Genomic DNA, 25945 nt, shown 5'->3' with positions numbered 1-25945 from the left:
GGAGAATCACTTGAACCCAGGAGGAGGAGGTTGCTGTGAGCCCAGATTGTGCCGCTGTGCTCCAGCCTGGGTAACAGAGGGAGACTCTGTCTAAAAAAAGACAAAAAGGCCGGGCGCTGTGGCTCACGCCTGTAATCCCAGCACTTTGGGAGGCCGAGACAAGTGGATCATGAAGTCAAGAGATTGAGATCATCCTGGCCAACATGGTGAAACCTGTCTCTACTAAAAATTCAAAAATTAGCTGGGCGTGGTGGAGTGCACCTGTAGTCTCAGCTACTTGGGAGGCTGAGGCAGGAGAATCGCTTGAATCCGGGAGGTGGTGGTTGCAGTGAGCTGAGATCATGCCATTGCACTCCAGCCTAGGCAACAAGAGTGGAACTCCATCTCAAAAAATATATATAATATATATCTGTTAGGATTACATTTGACTGCTTAAATAAGTAAGTGATCTCTTTGTCTCCTATAGCAGGAAATCTGGGAACTGGAAGCCCAAGGCTGACTGCGATGGCCTCAACCATGCCATTTGGAAACTGGCCCTTATGTCCTGCTCACTACCAAGCTTAGCAATGACTGCTGAGCCTCAGGCATCCCCATGGATTCCAGGCAGGAAGAAAGGAATGGAAGGGGCAGTACTAGCAAAATTCAGCTTACGTTTTGTTAGCTACAATTGAGTCATGGGACCACCCCTAGCTACAAGGAAATCTGAGAAGGGAAGTTTTTGGCTTTCCTTCTTCTGTAAAGAAGGAAGGAAAATTGAAATAAGAGTTGGAATGACCGCTAGGTGAGCTAACCTACAGAATTGACTACAGGTAAGTGATTGAGCAAACAACTCTAATAATCCAATTATTGATCCAAGATGGCTGATCCCTAACAGCTCGGGATTGTAGCTCCCAGTGAAAGCGCAGAGAACGAGAGGATGCCACACTTTCAGACGAATTTTCATTGCTCAAGGACCAGAAAATTCCTTGGAGGAGCCCCACGGGTCACCAGCGCGACTCTTGTGGCCGGCGCAGTGGTTTTGCAGACGCCTCAGTGTGGCAGCTCTTAGTGCAGAGTAAACGGGACTGGTTCCCCTTCTGACCGACATTTCGAGCTCTGGGAAGGCAGAGCCACTTATTACTGACTCAAGAAGGAAGCCAGACTAGAGATTCCCGGGAAGAAGAGCACCATCAGTCTTATCACTGCTGTTTTGGCCAACGGAGTGGGTTGCTCAGATTCCAGGGAATCAATAAATTGGATGCCCACTCAAAAACCTAATTAGAAAGGCAGTAATTGTAAAGATGACAGATGGATACATTTATAACAAAGGGAAGAAACCAGCCTAAAAAGACTGAGAATACCCAAAATCAGAACCCCTCTTTCTCTACAGGGGATTACAGTTCCTCATCAGCAACGAAACAAGGCCTGATGGAGAAGGACTGTGTCCCATTAACAGAAGTAGGCTTCAGAAGGTGGATGATAAGAAACTTCTGGGAGTTAAAAGAACTTGTTCTAACCCAATGTAAAGAAACTAAGAACTTTGAAAAAAGGTTCGATGAAATGCTAACAAGAATAGACAATATAGAGAGGAATATAAATGAACTAACGGAGTTGAAAAACACAACACGAGAACTTAGCGAAATATGCACAAGTTTGAATAGCCGAATTGATCAAGCCGAAGAAAGGATATCAGAGGTCGAAGACCAACTTAATGAAATAAAACAAGAAGACAAGAATAGAGAAAAAAGGATAAAAAGGAATGAGCAAAGTCTCCAAGAAATATGGGACTATGTGAAAAGACCTAATTTACGTTTGATAGGTGTACCTGAATGTGACGGACAGAATGAATCCAAGTTGGAAAATACTCTTCAGGATATTATTCAGGAAAATTTTCCCAATTTAGCAAAGCAGGACAATATTCAACCCCAGGTAATACAGAGAACACCACAAAGATATTCCTCAAGAAGAGCAACCCCAAGGCACATAATAGTTAGATTTACCAGGGTTGAAATGAAGGAGAAAATACTAAGGGCAGCCAGAGAGAAAGGTCAGGTTACCCACAAAGGGAAGCCTATTAGACTTACAGCAGATCTCTCAGCAGAAACCCTACAAGCCAGAAGAGAGTGGGGGCTGATATTCAACATCCTTAAAGAACAGAGCTTTCAGCCCAGAATTTCATATCCTGCCAAACTAAGCTTCACAACTGAAGGAAAAATAAAATCTTTTATGAACAAGCAAGCACTCAGAGATTTTATTATCACCAGGCCTGTTTTACAAGAGCTTCTGAAAGAAGCATTACACATAGAAAGGAACAACCAGTATTAGCCTTTCTAAAAATATACCAAAAAGTAAAGAGCATCAACATAAAGAAGAATTTACATGAACGAAAGGATAAAACAGCCAGTCAACATCAAATGGCAGTAACCCTAAATTTAAATTGACTAAATCCCCCAATCAAAAGATACAGCCAAAACCTAACGGTATGCTACATCCAGACCCATTTCACATCTAAAGATACACAAAGACTCAAAACAAAGGGATGGAGAAGGATTTACCAACCAAATGGAGAGCAAAAATAAATAAATAAATAAAAAGCAGGAGTTGCAATTCTCACATCTGATAAAATAAATTTTAAAGCAACAAAGACATAGTGGTAAAAGGATCAATGCAATAATAAGAGCTAACGATCCTAACACCTAGATATGTAAGACCCATAAAGAGATTTAGACGGAACGAGACAGAAAATTAATAAGGATATCCAGGACTTGAACTCAGATCTGGAACAAGTAAACTCAATAAATATTTATAGAGCTCTCCACTTTAAATACACAAAATATACATTCTCCACTTTAAATACACAAAATATTGATCAGCCATTATTAATACCCATTTTTAGAATAAAGCAATATTCCCGTTCTCTCTCCCTCTTTTTCTTCCTCTTTCTTCCTCTCCTTCACTCCTCTTTTTTTCTTTCTTTCCTTCTCTCCTTTAAAAAAAAATCCAATTATTGAAGAGCAGGACTCAAGTATAGGAATTCAGTGGACTAATTGCCTTCTGCATTACTCAATATCTGTTGGTCCTAAGATCAAAATTTTTTTTAAAAGGCTCACAAGTCATAATGTGTTCTCCATACCCGTTTACTTAGCTTTAAAAGGTACACAGTAAGGCCAGGCATGGTGCCTCACACCTGTAATTCCAGCACTTCAGGAGGCCAAGGTGGGTGGATCACCTGAGGTTGGGAGTTCGAGACCAGCCTGACCAACATGGAGAAACCCCATCTCTACTAAAAATACAACATAATAAATTAGCTGAGCATGGTGTCAGGAGCCTGTAATCAGAGCTACTCAGGAGGCTGAGGCAGAAGAATTGCTTGAACCCAGGAGGCAGATGTTGCGGTGAGCCAAGACCACGCCATTGTACTCCATTGCCTGGGCAACAAGAGCAAATCTCTGTCTCAAAAAAAAAAAAAAAAAGGGGGCACACAGTAAACAATGCAAAGGCTAAACTGCAGAAGCCTTCTGGTGTCTGGCAATGCTGGGTGCAGCTTGCATGCCCCTCCACCACACAGTATGCTCAGTTGCAAGAGGGGAGACTGAAGCAGGTACACAAGACTTGACCTCTGGGCAGCCACCCTTTCCATCCTCTACCTATGTGTAGTCTATGCTTATTGTATAGTCTCTGGGAGTAAATGCTAAATCACATGGCTGAGAGGACAGCTGCAACTCATCAATCAGGGGTTTCACAATGAATGCTTCTGTAAGCCAGGGGCAATCTGACCTGCTAACATTCCAAGTTTATCTTGTATCAATACATTCTGGGGAGCAGAGAGGCAAAAAGGTAAATCTAAGGTCGTATCCCCAGGGTCCCTGGGTCTGAGGCAAGAGTTTAGAAAAGCCAAAAATTCTTTCCTTGGTAGGCTAATAAATACTATCTTTCTTCCTCTTGAATTCAGAATCGATTGAGAGAAGTACAGGAATCAGGTGAGTTTCAAAATATCACCTTGGGCCAGGTGCAGTGGCTCATGCCTGTAATCCTAGCGCTTTGGGAGGCCAAGGTGGGTGGATCATCTGAGGTCGGGAGTTTGAGACCAGCCTGGCCAATATGATGAAACCCCATCTCTACTAAAAATACAAAAATTAGCTGGGTTTGGTGGTGGGCATCTGTAGTCCCAGTTCGGGAGGCTGAGGCAGGAGAATCACTTGGACCTCAGAGGTGGAGGTTGCAGAGAGCCAAGATCACGCCACCGCACTCCAGTCTGGGTAACAGAGTGAGACTCATCCCAAAACAAACAAACAAACAAAACAACATATCACCTTAATAAAGTCAGCTGGAAGATGTGGCCAAGTGGGCATGCTCACACTCTCCACAGACACCCCCACCTGGTTGCTGGCACAGCTGAACAACACAAGTTTCCCAGCAAAGGCAGGTCATAGGAAAGAGATCCACTCTCCATAACACACAGGTCTAGAAAGGTGGAGGAAGAGCTGAGCTCAGTCTGTCCTTCCCAGCTCAAATGTCTGGCTGCTCACTCCTATTTCCATAGGGAGGGGTGAATGAGGAGCAGGGAGATACTCAGTGATTCTCAGCCAGTCTCACAGTTCCCGTCTTTCTTCCTCCCTTCCTCTCTCTTTCTCTCTTTCTTTCTTTTTTTTCAGAGTCTCCAACCCAGGGTGGAGTGCAATGGTATGATTACAGATCACTGCAGCCTCAACCTTTTGGGCTCAAGGGATGCTCCCACCTCAGCCTCCTGAGTAGCTGGAACTACAGGTGCACATCACCATGCCTGGCTAATTTTTTTTTTTTTTTATAGAGATGGGGGTCACCCTCACCCTATGTTGCCCAGGCTTGTCTTGAACTTCTGGGCTCAAGCAATCCTCCTGCCTCAGCTTCCCAAAGCATTGGGATTACAGATGTGAGCCACTGCACCTGGCCTGAGTTTTTAATAAACCAAATAATTAATGTACTATCTGACTGTATTAGAACCTAAAACACATTTTCTGGCTACGGGTTTCCAAGCGGAGCAGAAGGCCTGACCAGTTCATTGATTCCCTGCACCGGCTCTGGCAGAAAGCCATGAAACTGATTGTATTAGGTCTCCTCTCAGGCACTTGAAGATATATGATCTTCAGATCTCTTCAATATTCCAGGGGAAGGGGCCCTACTTGTTTCCAAGATACTGACTTCTCATGCTAATAGCAATGCTCCTATAGACATTATATTGTAACCCAGAACTTTTCAAATCTGTGGTTCCACCTAAAATTTTATCTGGTGAATTGTCATTTACTGCCTAGGTGCCAACCAGTACAGCAGTGAGTGGTCATCTCACTTAGACTTCAGAGCCATGTAATGGATGAGCATGCACCCAAGCTCCCCTTCCACCACTCTGTTTGCTGGCATGTGAGCGTGCTCTGCTCTACAGGGTCCTGGATCTTCTTTCTCACTGGCTTCTAGTATGTAATGGCTTTTGCTCTCTGCTGTTGTAACAATCACTCTGTTGGCCTTCTGTGTCTAGGAAGAATCACAGTCACTACCCTAAAAAACTCAGAGCCTCAGTTTGCAGAAGGCCTGTCGTTAAACATAAAATGAATTTTGAACCATTGAGAAGACTTTCTGCTTCTCTTGAGCCAGTGGTTGAACTTGTATTCTTGGACAATCTGCTGGTGAGGGAGACCCTCTGTTAAATGCTGACCTAATGTAGACTGTTGAAACAGCAGTGTTTATATTACTAGCATTGAAAACCTCATTGGAATTGTTCTCAGCTCTGAAATGCACCATTAACAAGCGTAGTAAGCCCAATGGAGACACGACTGTATGTGTGTTCCTTCTGAATGTTAACAGTGGGAAGTCTGTGCTATCTCCAAGAATTTGATGGTCTTTTAAAACTAAAGAAGGCTGGGGAAGCTACGTGGGAGGCTGAGGCAGGAGAATCACTTGAACCCGGGAGCAGAGGTTGCAGTGAGCCAAGATCGCACCATTGCACTCCAGCCTGGGCAACAAAAGCAAGACTCCATCTCAAAAAAAAAAAAAAAAAAGAAGAAGGCTGGGGAGCCACTGTGGCTCAGGCCAGTTGTCCTGGCACTGGAGGAGGTGAGGCTGCGCGTTCGAGGCCAGCCTGGGCAACATTAAAAAAAAAAAAAAAAAAGAAATCACTCATTCATTTAAAAAAAAAACTAAAGAAGGCTGGGCACCATGGCTCATGCCTATAATCCCAGCACTTTGGGAGGCTGAGGCAAGTGGATTGCTTGAGTTCAGGAGTTTGAGACCAGGCTGGGAAACATGGCAAAACCCTATCTCTGCAAAAATAAAAATAAAAATTAACTGGGAATGGTGGCTCATACCTGTGGCCCCAGCTATTCAGGAGGCTGAGGGAGGAGGATCACTTGTGTCCAGAAGGTGGAGGCTGCAGTGAGCCAAATTGTGCCACTGCACTCCAGCCTGGGCAACAGAGAGCAAGAACCTGTCTTTAAAAAAAGAAAAAAAATTAAAACTAAAAAAAAAGGGTTGGGCATGGTGGCTCATGCCTGTAATCTCAGCACTTTGGGAGGCCAAGAGTTTGAGACCAGCCTGGGCAACATGGCAAAACGCCATCTCTACCAAAAATACAAAAAAAGTTTAGCTGGGCGTCGTGGCACACAGCTGTAGTCCCAGCTCTTTAGGAGGCTGTGGTGGGAGGATGGTTTGAGCCCAAGAGGCAGACGTTGCAGTGAGCTGAGATCATGTCACTGCACTCCAGCCTGGCCAACACAGCCAGACCCCATCACATAAAAATGGCTGGGCATGGTGGCTTATGCCTGTAATCCTAGCACTTAGAGAGACCAAGGCAGGAGGATTGCTTGAGGCCAGTAGTTAGAGACCTGTGTGGCTAACATAGTGAGACCCCATGTGTTGTTTTTTTTTTTTTTGGAGACGGATTCTCGCTCTATCACCCAGGCTGGAGTGCAGTGGTGGGATCTCGGCTCACTGCAACCTTTGTCTCCTGAGTTCAAGTGATTCTTGTGAGAGTGCCACCACTCTCAACTAATTTTTGTATTTTTAGTAGAGATGGTGTTTCACCATGTTGGCTAAGCTGGTCTCAAGCTCCTGACCTCAGGGGATCTGCCCACCTCGGCCTCCCAAAGTGTTGGGATTATAGGTATGAGCCAATGTGCCCGGCTCACATCTGTATTTAAAAAAAATATATATATATAAAACAAACAAACAAAAAAGTAAAGAAAAAAACAGGTTTGTGGGTAATTTTCGATTTGTTTTGTGGATTTTCACTGGGTAAGAATGGAATGTTGGAAATATATGTTTATGGTAAAGCTTATCTCAAAGGATCTCACATTATTTGTTTGTTTGAGACAGGGTCTTGCTATGTTGCCCAGGCTGATCTTGAACTCCTGGGCTCAAGAGATCTTCCCAACTCAGCTTCCTGAGTAGCTGGGATTACAGGTGTGCACCACAGCACCCAGCTTTAGATCTTATATTATTTGGGTAGCTGGATGGTGATGATTCTACTTCTCCCTCTTTTCCCCCAGTAAATGGAAATAAATGACAGCATTTTAATGTATTTTATTTTATTTATTCGTTTGAGGCAGGGTCTTGCTCTGTTGCCCAGACTGGAGTGCACTGGTGTAAACACAGCTCACTGCAGCCTCAACCTTCTGGGTGCAAGTGATCCTCCTATCTCAGCCTCTAGAGTAGCTGGAACCACAGGCATATGCCACCATCCCTGCCTAATCCAATAATTTTTTTTTTTACATAGAGACAGGGTCTCGCTATGTTTCCCAGGCTGGTCTCAAACTCCTGGGCTCAAGCCTTAGCCTCCCAAAGTGCTAGGATTATAGGGGTGAGCCACTGTGTCTGACTCTATTTTAAATAAATAAATAAATGAAACTAAAACCCAATTGGAACTTCATTTGCTCTCTGATGACCCTTCACAGCACCTCAATTTCTCACAGCATGCCTCTTGCTTGGTTTACATCATAGAATTTCTGGCATAATAGGTCAGGCGCGGTGGCTCATGCCTGTAATTCCAGCAGTTTGGGAGGTTGAGGCAGGTGGATCACCTGAAGTCAGGAGCTCGAGACCTGCCTGGCCAATATGGTGAAACCCCATCTCTACTAAAAATACAAAAATTAGCCAGGTGTGGTGGCAGGTACCTGTAATCTCAGCTACTCGGGAAGCTGAGGTAGGAGAATCACTTGAACTCGGTGGGGGAGGCAGTGGTTGCAGTGGGCCATGATTGCACCATTGCCCTCCAGCCTAGGCAAAAAGGTAAAACTCCATCTCAAAAAAAAAAAAATTTCTGGCATAATCTCAGAAGATCTGGCTGGGAGTGATGGCTCACTCCTGTAATCCCAGCACTTTGGGAGGCTGAGGCAGGTAAATCACTTGAGATCAGGAATTTGAGACCAGCCTGACCGACATGGTGAAACAATGTCTCACCGGGCACTGTGGATCACACTTGTAATCCCAGCTCTTAGGGAGGCAGAGGCGGGAGGATAGCTTGAGCCCAGGAGTTCGAGACCTGCCTCAGCATATAGTGAGATCCCATTCTCCACAAAAAGGAAAAAAACCAAAAAGACAAAAACAAAAAACAAACAAAAATGTCTCAAAAAAAAGGGAGACTCTCTCAAAAAACAGAGAAAATCTCAGAAGATTCTTAGAAATTTCTTACCACTGGCAAAAGAACTTCAGCCGAGTTCAATTTAAAGGAGTTTAATTGAGGAATGAACAATTTGCAAATAGGGCAACCCTCAGAATCACAGCAGATTCATAGAGAATCCAGCACAGCCACGTGGTGGAAGAAGATTTGTAGACAGCAAAAGGAAAGTGACATACAGAAAACAAAAGTGAAGTACAGAAACAACTGGATTGGTTACAGCTTGGCATTTGCCTTATTTGAACACGGTTCAAACAGTTGGCTACATTTGATTGGCCAAAACTCAGTGATTGGCACAGGTGTGGGCTATGGCTGGTTTAGCCCTCCACCTGTTACAGTTCATGACGTACAGAAAAAGCTTTAGGCCAAACTTAAATGTGTGAGAAGGCAGCTTTAGGCTAAACTTGATTTAAACCCACCTTGTCCCAGTTCTGGTTTCCAAATTATCTTTCCTAGCTCAGACGTATAGTGATTATCCATCACTATTTCCAGCATTAATGCCCTCAAATCTCTTTCTCTTCTGTTTCACTTGTGCTATAATCATCCAGATGACAACAGACCTAGCTAAAAAACATACATTAGGTTTCACATCTGACAAATAGAGATTCTGCTATTTGATCTGTTGTGGACATATTTGCTCATCTTTGCTCACCGTTATCCAGCCTCCTTTCTTTGGCAAAACCATCTTAACCTGCACAATGCTGTATTCCAGTCTTGGAGGCAGCTTCTCAACTAAGAGTATGACTTTGGCTAAGGCAGTCAGTGTCTCCCCACCATCTGCTCTCTCAGAATTGGACTCTGGGGCGGAGTGATCCAAAGATACTAAGGAATATACAGGCAGCTATATCCTAAAGAATCGGTCTATTCGTTTTTACTACTTGAGGCCTGCGAAATGCTTTGGTTTTGTTCTTTACATATTGGTTCATTAACCTCCCTCTTTGTTTTGGCCCTCTTGTTTCCACATATTTTTCCAGTGAAATGCCTTTTATCTATAAAAGTGATTTTCTGTTGTTTGCATCCACAAAACTCTAACTAGCGGTGGCAGCTTCTATTAGTGACTTAAATTCTGCAAAATCAGGAAAATTATATTTACATATTTAGATGTCAGGAGGATTAAATGTGAAAACATATTCAAGGGTCTGGAATGCAATAGCCACAATAAATCCATGCCCTCTAAACTCAGGTGAACCTCCAGAATAGCTTAGCAGTCTTTTTATTTGGTCTGGGTCATCTGCTTCTCCAAAGCTCCTCAGCAGGTTTTACAAACATTTACAATTTTCTCCAGGCTGCCCACTCTATCTCTACCTCAATCTCAACAGCCTGTCTGGAATGCTGCAGGAGAATGTCAAGGAGATAGAGATACCATGTTTGCAGAATCTCAGAAGGCTTTTATGATCTTGTGATTCATGCCAGGGTCATGATTTCTGAAACTCAGTTTGCAAGAACCTACATTTGAAAAAACACATTAGGACATTGATTAGAATCTCCTTATCAATACCTGCATCCTATAATCAGTGCTTTGCAATACTCAGAGTGGCACAGTGGAGTGAGGTTATAATCAGTGCTGCTGCTGAAATTATTCCTTATAATTTGATAATGTTGGACTTGAAGGTCACATCTGGTTTACGTAATAACTTACCATCTTCCTGTGGGTTCTGGTATGTCGAAGAAGGCAGTACTCTCCAGTCTTTGTTCAAACAACTCTAGGTTCAGAATGTTCCTGGTTTGACTTGGTACCAGAGATATTGTCTGAAATTGTGTGTTCTTTTCAGTTAATCATTCAAACATTGAGATTATGTGCAGCTACAAAAAAATGTATGTATGTCTTAATTATGAAAGCATTCTCAACATACCAAACTACAAACATGCCAGCATAAAGCAACACCAGCCATAAATTTCTGCAATCTCAATATATAATAAAATCTTGATATATAAAACATATATAATCTCAATACAAAATACATTATAAATATATAATAAATAGCACTATGAGATGAAGGAATGTTGATCAACTTGAAAAGATAGTTTTGGACCGGGCATGGTGGCTCACACCTGTAATCCAAGCACTTTGGAGGCCAAGGCAGGTGGATCACCTGAGGTCGGGAGTTTAAGACCAGCTTGACCATCATGGTGAAACCCCGTCTTTCTTATAAAAAAATTTAAAAAAAAGAAAAGAAAAGATAGTTTTGGGGTATCCAGAACCAAAGCCTCTGACCTTTATCATTGAGTTCCTCCTTTACGTATTTTTTGTTTTTACCCTCTTTCTTTCCCTTCCTTCCTCCCTGCTTTTATAAAGCTACCTAAACAATCTAGGACTAGCATTAAGTTTGTTAGACATGGCATTTTCTCAGTACAAATATTTCAATTTTTCTTTCTGTTTAAAAATTTATTATATTTATTTTTAAATTTATTTATTTATTTATTTGAGATAGAGTCTCACTCTATTGCCTAGGTTGGAGTGTAGTGGCACAATCTTGGCTCACTGCAACCTCCACCTACTGGATTCAAGTTATTCTGCCTCAGCTTCCCAAGTAATTGGGATTACAGGCGTGAGCCAGGCTTTTTGTATTGTTAGCAGAGATGGGGTTTCACCATGTTGGCCAGGCTGGTCTTTAACTCCTGACCTCAAGTGATCCACCCGCCTTGGGTTCCCAAAGTGCTGGGATTGCAGACGTGAACCACCACACCTGGCCCCTGAAAATTTTTAATGTTTAAAAACTACGTTTCCAGCAGAACATGGTGGTACACACCAAACATGGTAGTCCCAGCTCTTTGGCTGGCTGAGGCTGGTGGATTGCTTGAGCCCAGGAGCTTGATACCAACCTGGGCAATACCGTGAGATCTCGCCTCTATAGTTGAAAGAAAGAGAAGGAAAAGGAAGGAAGAAAGGAAGGGAGGGAGGGAGGGAGGAAGGGAAAACTCATGTTTCCTTGGATGAAATGTGATTTTCTTCTTGTGGTCCCTGACCAGTTTTAAACTTTAGAACTGTGGCACTACTAACTGGCTTCTAGGCAACCTCTCCCACTAGATGGGTTTGAAGTACAGAAATGATTTCATCAGTCTTAGAATGGAGGCTCTAGAGATTCAAGCATGTGGAGAAGTTCTGAGTGTCCAACCTTAATGCCAAGCTATTTCACTGGTGAAAATAAGGTTCATAGCTTGAATAAGAGACAACATATATTCACGTGACATCAGGTTTTGTTCCTGCGGAAGGGTACATATTGATACTGGAGTGCTAGGGATGGAAGAGTGTGGTCCCTTTAAATAATACAGAAGCGGGGAAGGGAAGTGCTGGGTAGAGAAAGGCTCCACCCCCACGGACCTAGGTGAGGACAGACATTTCCTGCCCACATGTTCCATTTCCCAAGACCACCCTGGCCTGCCACGCCCCCATCCTGAGACTATAAAAACTGGAGACCCTAGCAGGCAGGCAGACACAAGTGGCTGGACATTACAAAGAACGCGTTGGCAGAAGGAGATACAAGTGGCTGGACGTCAAGAGGAGCATGGCTGCGGAGGAGCACACCAACAGGTACCAGCACACCCCAGGCCATCAGTGGGCAAGTGGGTTGAGGTGGAGTTTGACCAGGGCAGTTGGAGGAGAGCCTCAGGCCCCAAGTGGCTGAATTCCTGGGAAAGACCATCTCCTTTCTGGTTCCCCCATCAGCTGAGAGGTGCTTCCACTCAGTAAAACTTTGCACTCATTCTCCAAGCCCACATGTGATCCGATTCTTCCTGTACACCAAGGCAAGAACCCAGGAGACAGAAAGCCCTCTGTCCTTGCAACAGAGTAGAGGGTCTAATTGAGCTGGTTAACACAAGACGGCAAACTAAGAGCACCCTGTAATACATACCCACTGGGGCTTCAAGAGCTGTAAATATTCACCCCTAGACGCTGCCGTGGGGTCGGTGCCCCACAGTCTGCGGAGCTATATGCTGAGCATCGGGACACTGAATAAGTTAGCCACGTCCCCATCGCATGCCCTGTGAGGGGGACAAGGGAAACTTTCCTGTATCAATATCAACTTGCAAGTGAGAGTTCTGATATTGTATATGTATGAGCAGGCTGCTGCTGCATGTGGCTTGTGATTGGACATTATAATGTTATTTCATAATGAGAATATTTAGTGCATAATCACTGCATTATATGCAAATGTTGTATTGCATTATGAACTCTTGCTGACAGCACAGTTACATCATAGAAATGTGCGAACAACAGCTGCAGGATGTAGAGCCAGTGTCTATCTGTGCTAGAGAGGCCCTGGGGGACACGGCTCTTAGAACTTGGTTTCATAACATTGGCTTAGGAGAAATTTAGGTCTGAAATCTAGAGCATTCCAGGGAGGAGTTGGTCTTGAGCAATTTGTGTAGGAGTGGATTTGCTAAGGTTTTGAGTCTTGGGATACACACCGTGAAGCACCTGAAGAGGTGCTAGCACACCGGAGTTGATTAGGAGGCTAGGTGCAGCTCTTTTATATTTTCTGCATAAACTGATAATTAGGGTGAGCCTTGTGCTTTTATGTTGAGCTAAAAGTATAAAGAATGGTTTGATGGACATATCAGTGGCTTCCTCTGCAAAAAAAGGGAAGCTTTTGCTATTTACACATTCCATTATGCCTTTGCTCTAGAGATTGGTACAAACAGATGCACCTTATTTTGGAGTTAAAGTTCCCTGTGCAATACTTCTTTTTTTTTTTTTTGGAGAGAAGGAAAGAAAAAAAAAAGCAGTGAAGGAGAGGAAGAAAGAGGAAGAAAAAGAGGGAGAGAGAACGAAAATGTTGCTTTATTCTAAAAAATGGGTATTAATAATGGCCGATCAATATTTCATTTAAACCTATGAGTAGGTGTGATGTGGTATTGACAAGAATGTATATTTTGTATATTTAAAGTGGAGAGCTCTATAAATATTTATTAAGTTTACTTGTTCTGGATCTGAGTTCGAGTCCTGGATATCCTTATTAATTTTCTGTCTCATTGAGTCTAAGTCTCTATGTATCTGGGTGTTAGGCTCGTTAGCTCTTATTATTGCATTGATCCTTTTACCACTATATCTTTGTTGCTTTGAAATCTATTTTATCAGCTGCGAGAGTTGCAACTCCTGCTTTTTATTTATTTATTTATTTATTTATTTTAGCTCTCCATTTAGTTGGTTAATCTTTCTCCATCCCTTTGTTTTGAGTCTTTGTGTATCCTTGCATGTGAAATGGGTCTGGATGTAGCGTACCGTTGGGTTTTGGCTGTATCTTTTGATTGGGGGATTTAGTCAATTTAAATTTAGGGTTACTGCCCTTTGATGTTAACTGGCTATTTTATCCATTCATTGATGTAAATTCTTCTTTATGTTGATGCTCTTTACTTTTTGGTATATTTTTAGAAAGGCTAATACTGGTTGTTCCTTTCTATGTGTAATGCTTCTTTCAGAAGCTCTTGTAAAGCAGGTCTGGTGGTAAGAAAATCTCTGAGTACTTGCTTGTTCATAAAAGATTTTATTTTTCCTTCAGTTGTGAAGCTTAGTTTGGCTGGATATGAAATTCTGGGCTGAAAGCTCTGTTCTTTAAGGATGTTGAATATCGGCCCCCACTCTCTTCTGGCTTGTAGGGTTTCTGCTGAGAGATCTGCTGTAAGTCTAATAGGCTTCCCTTTGTGGGTAACCTGACCTTTCTCTCTGGCTGCCCTTAGTATTTTCTCCTTCATTTCAACCCTGGTGAATCTAATGATTATGTGCCTTGGGGTTGCTCTTCTTGAGGAATATCTTTGTGGTGTTCTCTGTATTACCTGGGGTTGAATATTGTCCTGCTTTGCTAAATTGGGAAAATTTTCCTGAATAATATCCTGAAGAATATTTTCCAGCTTGGATTCATTCTCTCCGTCGCATTCAGTTATACCTATCAAACGTAAATTAGGTCTTTTCACATTGTCCCATATTTCTTGGAGACTTTGCTCATTCCTTTTTATCCTTTTTTCTCTATTCTTGTCTTCTTGTTTTGTTTCATTAAGTTGGTCTTCGACCTCTGATATCCTTTCTTCTGCTTGAACAATTCGAGTGTTTAAACCTGTGCATACTTCTCGGAGTTCCCATATTGTATTCTTCAGTTCCATTAATTCACTTATATTCCTCTCTAAATTGTCTATTCTCATTAGGATTTCATCGAACCTTTTTTCAAAGTACTTAGTTTCTTTACATTGGGCTACAACATGTCCTTTTAACTCACAGAAGTTTCTTACTATCCATCTTCTGAAGCCTGATTCTGGTAATGGGATGTGCTCATTCCCATCAAGCCTTGTTCCCTTGCTGATGAGGAACTGTGATCCTCTTTAGAGGGAGAGGCATTCTGATTTTGAGTATTCTCAGCCTTTTTAAGCTGGTTTCTTCCCATCATTGTAAATTTATCCACCTGTCATCTTTGTAATTACCAACTTTCAAATTAGATCTCTGAGTGGACGTCCAAGTTGTTAATTCCCAGAGCCAAAATATGAGCAACCCACTGCGCCGGCCAAAACAGCGGCATTAAGACTGATGGTGCTTTTCTGCCCAGGAATCTCCAGTCTGGCTTCCTTCTTGAGTCCCTAATAAGCGACTCTGCCTTCCTGGAGCTCCAAACGTCGGTCAGAAGGGGAACCAGTCCCGTTTACTCTGCACCAAGAGCTGCCGCGCTGAGGTGCCGGCAAAACCGCTGCGCCGGCCACAAGGGTTGTGCTGGCGACCCGTGGGGTTCCTCCACTGGGAATCTTCTGCTCTGTGAGCGACAAAAATTTGTCTGAAAGTGTGGCGTCCTCTCGTTCTCTGCACTTTCGCTGGGAGCTGCAATCCCGAGATGTTAGCGATCAGCCATCTTGGATACTTCTTAAAAATACTTGTTTGCTTGGGCCTGGCACAGAGGCTCGTGCCTGTAGTCCCAGCACTTTGGGAGGCCGTGGTGGGCAGATCATGAGGTCAGGAGATCAAGACCGTCCTGGCTAACATAGTGAAACCCCATCTCTACTAATACAAAAAGTTAGCCAGGTTGGTGGCAGGCACCTGTGGTCCCAGCTGCTCAAGAGGCTGAGGCAGGAGAATCACTTGAAGCCAGGAGGCAGACCAGAGTTGATGATGAGGCTGGGTGCAGCTCTTCCTTTTATATTTTCTGCATAAACTGGTAATTAGGATGAGCCTTCTGCTTTTATGTTGAGCTAAAAGTATAAATAATGGTTGCCGTGAGCCAAGATAGCGCTACTGCACACAGCCAGGGCGACAGAGCAAGACGCAAGACTCTGTCTCATATATATCCATATATCTATATCTATATCTATTTGTTCCTTTACTTATTTGTAGAGGTGGGGTCTCCCTCTTGCCCAGGTTGGTCTGGAACTCCTTGCCTGAAGTGATCCTGCCACTTCAGCCTCCAAAAGTATTAGGATTATAGGGATGAGCCACCACATCTGGCCTGGACTACTGTTAATAAAAAATGTTTCTATTCCCAATCAAAAGCTCCCAGAAGTAATCAATCCCCTTAAATAGAGCAAATTTAACTATCAGTTGGGAAACCTGTGGGACTTTCAGACTCTTGAGCAAGGAGTTGGATATAATAATGGAACTAGGCTGGGCGGGGTTACTCACACCTATAATCCCAGCACTTTGGGAGGCCAGGGCCGGTGGATCACCTGAGGTTGGGAGATTGAGACCATCCTGGCTAACATAGTGAAACCCATCTTTACAAAAAATACAAAAAATTAGCCAGGCATGGTGGCACATGCCTTGTAACAGCTACTCGGGAGGCTGAGGCAGGCGAATCGCTTGAACCCAGAAGGCGGAGACTGCGGTGAGCCAAGATTGTGCCATTGCACTCCAGCCTGGGGAACAAGAGCAAAACTGCATCTCAAAATAAAAATAATAATAGTGGAACTAAAAAAAGAAAAAAATCTTGGAATTTAGATTTGTAAGTCATCAGCATACAGATGGCAGCTAAGGGCAATGACACAGAAAAAGTTAGAAAGGGAGAGTGTTTAGAACAAGAAAAAAGAGGCCAGGCATGGTGGCTCACGCCTGTAATCCAAGCACTTTGGAGGCCAAAGTGGGCGGATCACCTGAGGTTGGGAGTTCAAGACCAGCCTGACCAACATGGTGAAAACCCGTCTTTATTAAAAAAAAAAAAAAAGAGGTGAGGACTAAACTGTGAAAAATACCAACATTTATAGAGAGCTAAAGGAAGAAGGCCAGCAGTGGATAAAAGCCAGGGAAGACTGTTGTCACACTAGTCAAGCAAAAGAGTCAAGGAAAACAAGATGGTATAGAGCGAAACCTCAGAATATAGTTAGAGTATCCAGAACCAAGATGGGGAAGAACTAGCCAAGAGGAAGTAGTCAAAGAGTAAGAGCAAGTGGGTAACAAATGTGGCAAAGTTCCTGAAGAGATGGGAGAAGATCATAAAGAATACCAGGGAAGTCTGATAGTCACCCTCCAAGATGGCCCCCACTCATCCTTTCTCCCGGTAGTCATGCCCTTTTGTCTGCCCGTCCCACAATGCTCTGAGTGACTGATTAAATATGGCAGAAATGACATTTTGTCATTTCAGAGGTTGGGTTATAAAATCTACTGTGGCTTCTGTCTTTGTGACATTTGCTCGCTTTCTCTCACGTCCCTGATTATTTGCTCTGAGGGAAGCCAGCTGCTATCTTTGGAGAAGCAGATATGGTGAGAAAGTAAGGCTTCTTGCCAACAACCACGTGAGGGAGCTTGGAAGGGAATCCCCTAGCTCAGTTAAGGCTTCAGACGATGGCAGCCCTGGCTGACATCTGACTGTAACCATCAGGAGAGACATTCTGAGCCAGAACCACCTGCCATGTTGCTCCCAGATTCCTCACATCCAAACGGTGTGAGATAACAGACTTTTTTTGTTTTTTTGTTTTTGTTTTTGTTTTGAGACAGAGTCTCGCTCTGTCACCCAGCCTGGAGTGCAGTGGCACGATCTTGGCTCACTGCTCACCTCCCAGTTTCAAGCAATTCTCCTGCCTCAGCCTCCTGAGTAGATGGGATTACAGGCGCATGCCATTATTCCTGGCTAATATTTTTTCGTAATTTTTAGTAGAGATGGCGTTTCATCATCTTGGCCAGACTGGTCTTGAACTCCTGACCTCATGATCCACCTGCCTCAGCCTCCCAAAGTGCTGGGATGACAGGTGTGAGCCACTGTGCCTGGCCAATGTTTGTTGTGTTAAGCCATGAAGTCTGGGTAATTTGTTATATAGAAATAGATAATACAGGAGGGCTTGGCTTTGAACAGGAGGGTAGACTGCTTCCTCTGAGAAGTTACCACGTATGGTCATTTTTGTAAAATCTGGTTCTTCAAGTTTACCATTTATTGCTTAGGTTTGGTATCTTAAAACATTTCAATTTTAAGTTATGACTAGACCAAAGCCATTTTTATGGCTCATCAAAAAAAACTTTAGGCTGGATGTAGTGGCTCACATCTAAAATCCAAGCACTTAGGGAGACTGAGATGGAAGGATTGCTTGAGGCCAGGAGTTCAAGACCAGCCTGGGTAACATAGCGAAACTCCCTCTCTCCAAATATATATATTTATTTAAATATATATCTTTAAATAAATATGTTTATATGAATGTATATATTTATTTCTAAATATATATATATAAAGTTAGAATTTCCTAATTTTTGTAATATCCTACTCATATTTGGCTATACCTCTTTTCTTAGCTCATATCCATTTAATCATTCATTTGATAAATATTTATTGTATGTGACATTAGTATTAACTTATAGAAAGCAATGTTGCTTTTAAAGTGATTGGTAGGGTGATAAATGAGCTATTTGCTAGTATATCCAAGTTATCTGGTATTAAGAGTTTACTGAACAAATAAGTATGGGTAATAGCATAAAAGTATAAACAAATACCCAAACAGTATATTGGCAGAATAAAATGATATATACAAAAAACCCAAGCATGTGTGAAGAACAGTGTGAGATTGTATCCAACCAAAATTATATTCAAAGCAAAAATCAGATTTGCATGACGAACTGTAGAGCGTGAGTTAAAACAAATAAATGCCCCTGATCACAGAACAATGAGAAATTCCTGCAGCAAGTGGGCGTAACTGCCAAAGACGATAACATCAAAGAAGTATGAACAGAAAACTAATTTTGAGGCTGTAACCATGTGGAACTGAAGCTAATTCTTCAAGTTTTGCTTCTACAAAAATTTTGCTCCTGTAATTTAACCATTTATGATAAGTATAAGATTTTCAGCTGGGCGTGGTGGCTCATGCCTGTAATCCAAGCACTTTGGAGGCCAAGGTGGGTGGATCACCTGAGGTTGGGAGTTCAAGACCAGCCCAACCAACATGGTGAAACCCCGTCTTTAAAAAAAAAATTAAGAAAAAAAAAGATTTTCACACAGAAAAAATTATTATACTGTTGGATGTGAACTAAGACATCAAACCTGTAAAATTTTCTATCATTTTCATTATTTATCTCAGACCTTTACTCTTATATTGTTTTGAGGAAGGACTTGTGTGCAAATCATGGTACCAAGTTTAAAATACCAAATGCACTTTAAGGAAATTAGAGTTGTTAGCGACCTTCCGTTATCCTTTGTTGTATTTTGGGTTTCACTGGGTGCTGGAGCTGCTATACCACAGTGATAGTCTGGGGCTTGGGGTCAGCCGCTATACCACAGTGATAGTCTGGGGCCAGGTCATGGGGCTGGGCAAAGGTGGTGAGGAAATGAACAGATCAGCTGTCAGCATAGCAAGGTGGTCCAGTCCCGTGGGCCAGGCACAGCCCTCATGGTTTTTAATTCATCATCTGTGAGAAAAATTATGCTACTTGAAAGACCTTGACTTCAATTCCAGCTTTACCATTTGATAACGCTGTGGTGATACTAAGCAAGAGACTTTACCTCTGTGAGCCTCAATATCTTCACAAAATAGAGCTGAAAAAACTTCCTATAATTACATCCTGTTTTTCTTCTTAAAAGTCAAATGAGCCTGGTATCAAATATGTATGAAGCCATTTTTTAAAACTTTAAAGTCCTATAAACAGAATTTCTTTTTTTTAAGACACAGCCTCACTCTATCACCCAGGCCGGAGTGCAGTGGTACTATCTTGGCTCACTGAAACCTCCGCCTCCAAGGTTCAAGTGATTCTCATGTCTCAGCCTCCTGAGTAGCTGGGATTACATGTGCCACCACACCCAGCTAATTTTTGTATTTTAGTAGAGATGGGGTTTTACCATGTTGGCCTGACTGGTCTGGAACTCCTGATCTCAGATGATCCACCCACCTCGGCCTCTCAAAGTGCTGGGATTGCAGGTGTGAGCCACCACGCCCAGCCTTAAACAGAATAATACTGTTATCATTCCTTTTTGCTTGAATCTTTATGTTCTTGGGAAAAGCTCAGGTAGGCTTTAAGCTATGAGCACAACTTGGGAAGGGCTATAGCTAATTCTTAAAAAAAAAACAAAAAAATCATCTTTTCTGAAAATCATAAAAACAATTGAAGTTAGTTTTTTAATAAAAACAAATCCCTAAACAAATATATATCACTAGGCAACATTAAATCTTTATCTCCTTAAGATTACAAGGGCTTCCTATCTAGTACACGAGAAAAGGACCAATTTCTCTAGCACCAAAATGCCAAGCCTGTTAGTACTTACTATCGCAAATGGTTACCACAAAAACAAAATAATTCAGGTTGAATTTATGGCTTATGTAAAAGTCAAGCCTCTAGGATCTTTAAAAGTATTTTTTCTATTTTTAAATATAACACATTCATTGTTGAAATTTTGGAAACTTAGTACAAGTATAAAGAGCAAAATTATTGTAACTTACAATCACATTGCTCAGAGATAACATTTTGTTAATGTTTTTGCATAGTTTTTTTTCCAATTTATGTCTTCGTCTTGTCTGCTTTATTTCCCACATATTTTTATTATGAACAATACCATAACATTACATCAGTTTTTTTTCTTTTCTTCCTTTTTTTTTTTTTTTTTTTTGAGATGGCGTCTCACTCTGTTGCCCAGGCTGGAGTGCAGTGGTACAGTCTCTGCTCACTGCAGCTTCTGCCTCCAAGGTTCAAGCTATTCTCCTGCCTCAGCCTCCCCAGTAGCTAGGATTACAGGTGCCTGCCAACACGCCCAGCTAATTTTTGTATTTTAGTAGAGATAGAGTTTTGCCGTGTTGGTCAGGCTGGTCTCAAACTCTTGACCTCAAGTGATCCATCTGCTTCGGCCTCCCAAAGTGCTTGAGCCACCGTTCCCGGCCAGCATTACATAAGCTTTCAAAACATGATTTTTACTGTCATATCCTAAAAAGATTATTTTTAAAATGAAATTATTTCTAAGGTAAATATTTTTCTTCCAGGTATTTTCCTAAGGACCCAAGTTCAAAACCTTGCATTACTCTGGTCTCCCCTTCTTTTCTTTTTTCTTATGAGAAATGAAGTTTGAATTTATTTGATTCAGAATCAAACCTGGATCAGATCACCAAATTCTATTAATTCTTCTCTTTCTATGTCTGCCCACATCGCTCTGGGCCAAGCCTCTGTTTCCTCAGCTCAGATTATTGAAGTCCTTTTCTGACTTATTTATTTCACTGTAGTCTCTTTTCTCTATGGTAATCTATTTTACATATCTCTTTGCATCATGACCCTGCTCAAAAATACTGACTACCTCCACCTAATATAGCAGAGGTCCCAAACTTGAGTTCCAAGGCTGAACATAGTCTACAAATTTGTTTTATTACAACTCCACAGTGCTCTGACCATTATTTTTAAATTTGCTGGAATCCTTTCAGTGGTCCATATGTTTCACTGATTTGTGTTACCTGCCTGGCCTCTAGGCTTCCAGGTATGGCTGAGTAGACTTTGCATTTTATAACTCCAGAGGGCACTGTGCACATAACATTTAAAGTTGTGTAGTGCACAACCTATACAATCCACACAACTCTACTTGGTGGCCCTACAGAAGCCTATGGACGTTTAGTGTAAATTCTAGTCTGTAAAACTACTATCATGTCTAGCCCTGTCCACCTTATCGATTAATCATCCTGTACCATAGTCTGGAAAAGGCTGACATTCCTAAAAGCTGTGCACTCTAAGATAAGCCACGATGAGAACCAGAAATATTTGGAAAGCCTTGAATTCTAAGATAACCCATAAAGTCATTATTTAGGCAAAAGACTGAAGTTTTTCTTTCATCAAAACCACCCCAAAGTTATCCATTCAGAATAACAATCAGCTGTCTCCTGACCTTGTGGGGTTTTTTTTGTTTTTGTTTGTTTTTTTGTTTTTTTCGGTGTCAAGCTCTTATGCCCAGGCTGAAGTGCAATGCCGCGATCTTGGCTCACCGCAGCCTCCGCCTCCAGGGTTCAAGTGATTCTTCTGCCTCAGCCTCCCGAGTAGCTGGGATTGCAGGTGCCCACCACCATGCCCAGCTAATTTTTGTATTTTTAGTAGAGACAGGCTTCCACCATATTGGCCAGGCTGTTCTTGAACTCGTGACATCAAATTATCCACCTGCCTCAGCCTCCCAAAGTGCCAGAATTACAGGCGTCAGCCACTGGGCCTGGCCACAAAGTATCTCTTTTGTCGGGTGAGTTTTTAAGTATTAGAAATATGCCATGAAGTGCTTGGTGGCTCAGCCTGTAATCCTAGCATTTTGGGAGGCTGAGGTGGGCAGATCACTTAAGGTCAGGAGTTCGAGACGAGCCTGGGCAACATGGTGAAACCCCAGCTCTACTAAAAATACAAAAATTAACTGAGCGTGGTGGTGCACGCCTGTAGTCCCAGCTACTCGGGAGGCGGAGGCAGGAGAATTGCTTCAACCCAGGAGGCAGAGGTTGCAGTGAGCCCAAATTGCACCACTGCACTCTAGCCTGGGCAACAGAATAAGACTTTGTCTTCCAAAATAAATAAATTAAAAAATAAAGAAAAACTGTTGAATTGGTCATTGATACTTTCCACATCTAAAGAAATTTATCTTGTTTTCAAAACGGCCAAAAAAGGAGGGTTTCCTCCCCCAGGTTAAAATATAATAAAATCTCTGAGTAATTAATAACAAATAAAGCACCTTCACACTACCATGAATCTCCACACGGTGTTCCAATCTGTTGAGTGCCTGAATCCAGTGACAGCTTTGGCAGTCCTCTTCCTTCATAATCTCTGTGCAGACCCTCTACCTCACCCTAGATGCCTTTCGGAGTTTTCATTCTTTATTATAAAAAATTTATAGTTTCTCAAACTTTTATATGCAGTATAAAGAAAATCCATACCCTTACTACTACGCTAGGGGCACAGGGTGGGGAAGAGACTCAAAGAATACTCGCGGGGCGTAGCGGCTCACGCCTGTAATCCTAGCACTTTGGGAGGCCAAGGTGGGTGGGTCACAAGGTCAAGAGATCAAGACCATCCTGGCCAACATGGTGAAACCCTGTCTCTTCTAAAAATACAAAAATCAGCTGTGGATGGTGGTGCAAGCCTGTAGCCTGAGCTACTGGGGAGGCTGAGGCAGGAAAATCACTTGAACCCCAGGAGGTGGAGGTTGCCGTGAGCCAAGATCACACCACTGCACTCCAGCCTGATGACAGAGGGAAACTCCATCTCAGATAATAAGAGCTACTGTTTGCTGAACACCTATGTAACTCAGTACATTCCATCCTCAGAAACCACCCTTATAAACTTAGCCTCATCTTACAGCTGAGGAAAAGGAGGCAGAAGAGTTAACTAATCTAAGAGTCCTTTAAGTCCTAGCATTTTCCATGTGGACCATTTTCCCCTGCAGGTCCCCTTTGCCTACAGTTCTTCCTTCCACCTCTTCCTGTGCAGGATCTTAGCCCCTAACTGTTCCTCCCGTCCAGGCTGATAAATCCAACGTGCTCAAACAGTGGCTGCTCATCTGCAACAACGATTCCTCCCTCATTCTTTTATTTTTTTTTTCTTTTTAATTTTAATGACCAAAACAAAGCATCTAAAAGCTCAGCTTCTAGAAGAACCACTTGTTCTTGCCTATCTGGTATCGCTCTTCAAACTTGAGCTCGGCCTCCTGCCAGGCCTTGTGTTTAAGAGCAGGATCTCTGAGGACATCCTTATTGCCAACAGTTCTGTCCAAGGGGATATCCACAGAGTACCTTGTGGGCATCAGATGATTGTGGTTATAAACTTTCACAAAAGACTTGATCGTTGACCTCTTGGCAATCTTCTTGCCCATGGCAACTGTCACTTTGCCGGGATTGTGGTCAATTTCAGCCACCAGAGCATGGGTGTAGGGGCGATCTGAGGTGCCATCATTAATGTTTTTCATGATGACGGCTTTGCATCCAGAGTAGCGTCCAGCCAGAACAAGCACCACCTTCCCCAGTTTCATGAACTTGCCCATTTTGGCAGCAACTACTCAGGCCTACAGCAAAACGGGCTCCACCCTCTTTCAAGAATCTCTTTGACCAACTCTTCCCCCAAACTAGCAGCATTCTGGCTGGCAGTCCCTTCTCCCACTCCAGTTAAAGTTTGATAAAAATTCTTTCCATTTCCTCCCCCAAGACAGGCCATATTTTAGCTCTTTCTCAGGCTTTTTTTTTTGAGATGGAGTCTTCCTCTGTCGCCCAGGCTGGAGTGCAGTGGCACCATCTCCGTTCATTGCAACCTCTGCCTCCTGGGTTCAAGCAATTCTCTTGCCTCAGCCTTCTGAGTAGCTGGGACTATAGGTATGTACCACCACGCCTCGCTAATTTTTTGTATTTTTAGTAGAGACAGGGTTTCACCATGTTAGCCAGGATGGTCTCTATCTCCTGAGCTCATGATCCACCTGCCTTGGCCTCCCAAAGTGCTAGGATTACAGGTGTGAGCCACCGAGATCGGCCAGGCCTGACATTTTGAATAAAGTCTATGCTAATGGTGCTCTGGCTGATTTTTTTTCCACATTAATTTCCCCAAAGCCACACACCTTCACACACAGTGAAGAGATTCAGAGCCTGATCTCTTCACTGCTGTACTATACTAGTAGTTTGCAACTTTAAAAGTCACTGGTTGAATTGTTTGTTTGCGATTGGAAACATTCTTTCTCATAGAAGTGATTGCATGGTCTGAAGCCAGTCTTTTCCCTTGTTTTAATCATCCTGAAGCTGCCATAAGTGGAGGAAACAAGGCAGTAATGAAATAAAAGATTGGATTTGAGTGAACGAGAGAAACCGTTTTGGTAGAGTGACCATATTGAAGCAGGAGCAGCTGCAAACAAAACTCTCCAACACTGAACAGGGAGGTAGTGATTTATTTGGCCGTGGACTGCAGCAGGTGAAAATACCTTAACTGGAGCCCCTCGACAAAGAAAATCCTTGCCCTTTTAAAGGCTTACAATTCTAGAAATTACATGTGAAAAGGTCTTGATTCATGAAGTAGGCATGGAGTACGTGACTAGGTGGGGGTTTGATCATGTTTAAGCAAAAACAATGTCTTGCAGAAAGATTCCTCCATACCATGCCTGAGATTTACAGGAGTGTAATTAAGGGTGGCTCCCGGTCTGCCAGCCTTTACTTCTATTAAAATGCGATGTAGAAGTCTAGGGGAAAGGAGTCTCAGAAGCTTAAGAGGATTAAGAGTCTCCTTCCTCAATATAATTTACTATCCAACTAGGATACTCTGGAGAGTGAAAAGGTGCTATTAATAATTACACCAGGAAGGCCGGGCACGGTGACTCACACCTGTAATCCCAACATTTTGGGAGGCCGAGGCAGGCAGATCACAAGGTCAGGAGTTCAAGACCAGCCTGGCCAACATGGTGAAACCCTGTCTCTACTAAAAATACAAAAATTAACTGGGCATGGTGGTGGGCACTTGTAATCCCAGCTACTCTGGAGGCTGAGGCAGGAGAATAGCTTGAAACCTGAAGGCAGAGGTTGCAGTGAGCCGTTATCGCACCACTGCACTCCAGCCTGGGCAACAAGAGCAAAATTCCGTCTCAAAAAAAAAAAAATTACACCAGGGCAATAGACATAAACTGAGGCTATCCTGGACACATCAGGACATATGTTCACTCTAGGTTTAGGTCACAGCAGAATGGTTTTGAGCAATTTACCCTAACCTCCTTGAGCCTCAATTTCTTTCCTCCTTTATTTATTTTGAGACAGGGTTTTATTCTGTGACTCACACTAGTGTGCAGTGGTGTGATCTGGGCTCACTGCAGCCTCAGGCTCCTGGGCTCAAGCAATCCTCCTGTGTGGGGGTTCACTCAGGGTAGTGGCCAAAAATATTACAGGAAAAATATTAGAGATAGCTTTAGGGATTAGTCACAAACCTTTTTGGAAGGCCAAAGTTTACATAGCTTGTAATGATTGAGC

General features: G+C 42.7%; 1 long non-coding RNA gene and 1 pseudogene across 1 annotated transcript; both read right to left on the bottom strand.

Annotated features, from left to right (window-relative positions):
• Positions 1–7134: 7134 nt before the first annotated feature.
• LOC118144143 (uncharacterized) lies at positions 7135–12663 on the bottom strand. The gene is made up of 3 exons (XR_004728706.3): positions 12478–12663; positions 10263–10426; positions 7135–10069 (listed from the first exon to the last, which is right to left on the bottom strand). It is a non-coding gene; the product is annotated as an uncharacterized LOC118144143 (long non-coding RNA).
• Positions 12664–23598: 10935 nt separating this feature from the next.
• LOC100394517 (large ribosomal subunit protein eL27 pseudogene) lies at positions 23599–24023 on the bottom strand (annotated as a pseudogene).
• Between the last annotated feature and the right edge of the window lie 1922 nt (positions 24024–25945).

The sequence above is a fragment of the Callithrix jacchus genome, chromosome 9 (assembly GCF_049354715.1).
Source record: "Callithrix jacchus isolate 240 chromosome 9, calJac240_pri, whole genome shotgun sequence".
Lineage (NCBI taxonomy): Eukaryota > Metazoa > Chordata > Mammalia > Primates > Cebidae > Callithrix > Callithrix jacchus.
Note: the sequence above shows the minus strand (reverse complement) of the source record. Positions and strands in the feature narration are given on the sequence as shown.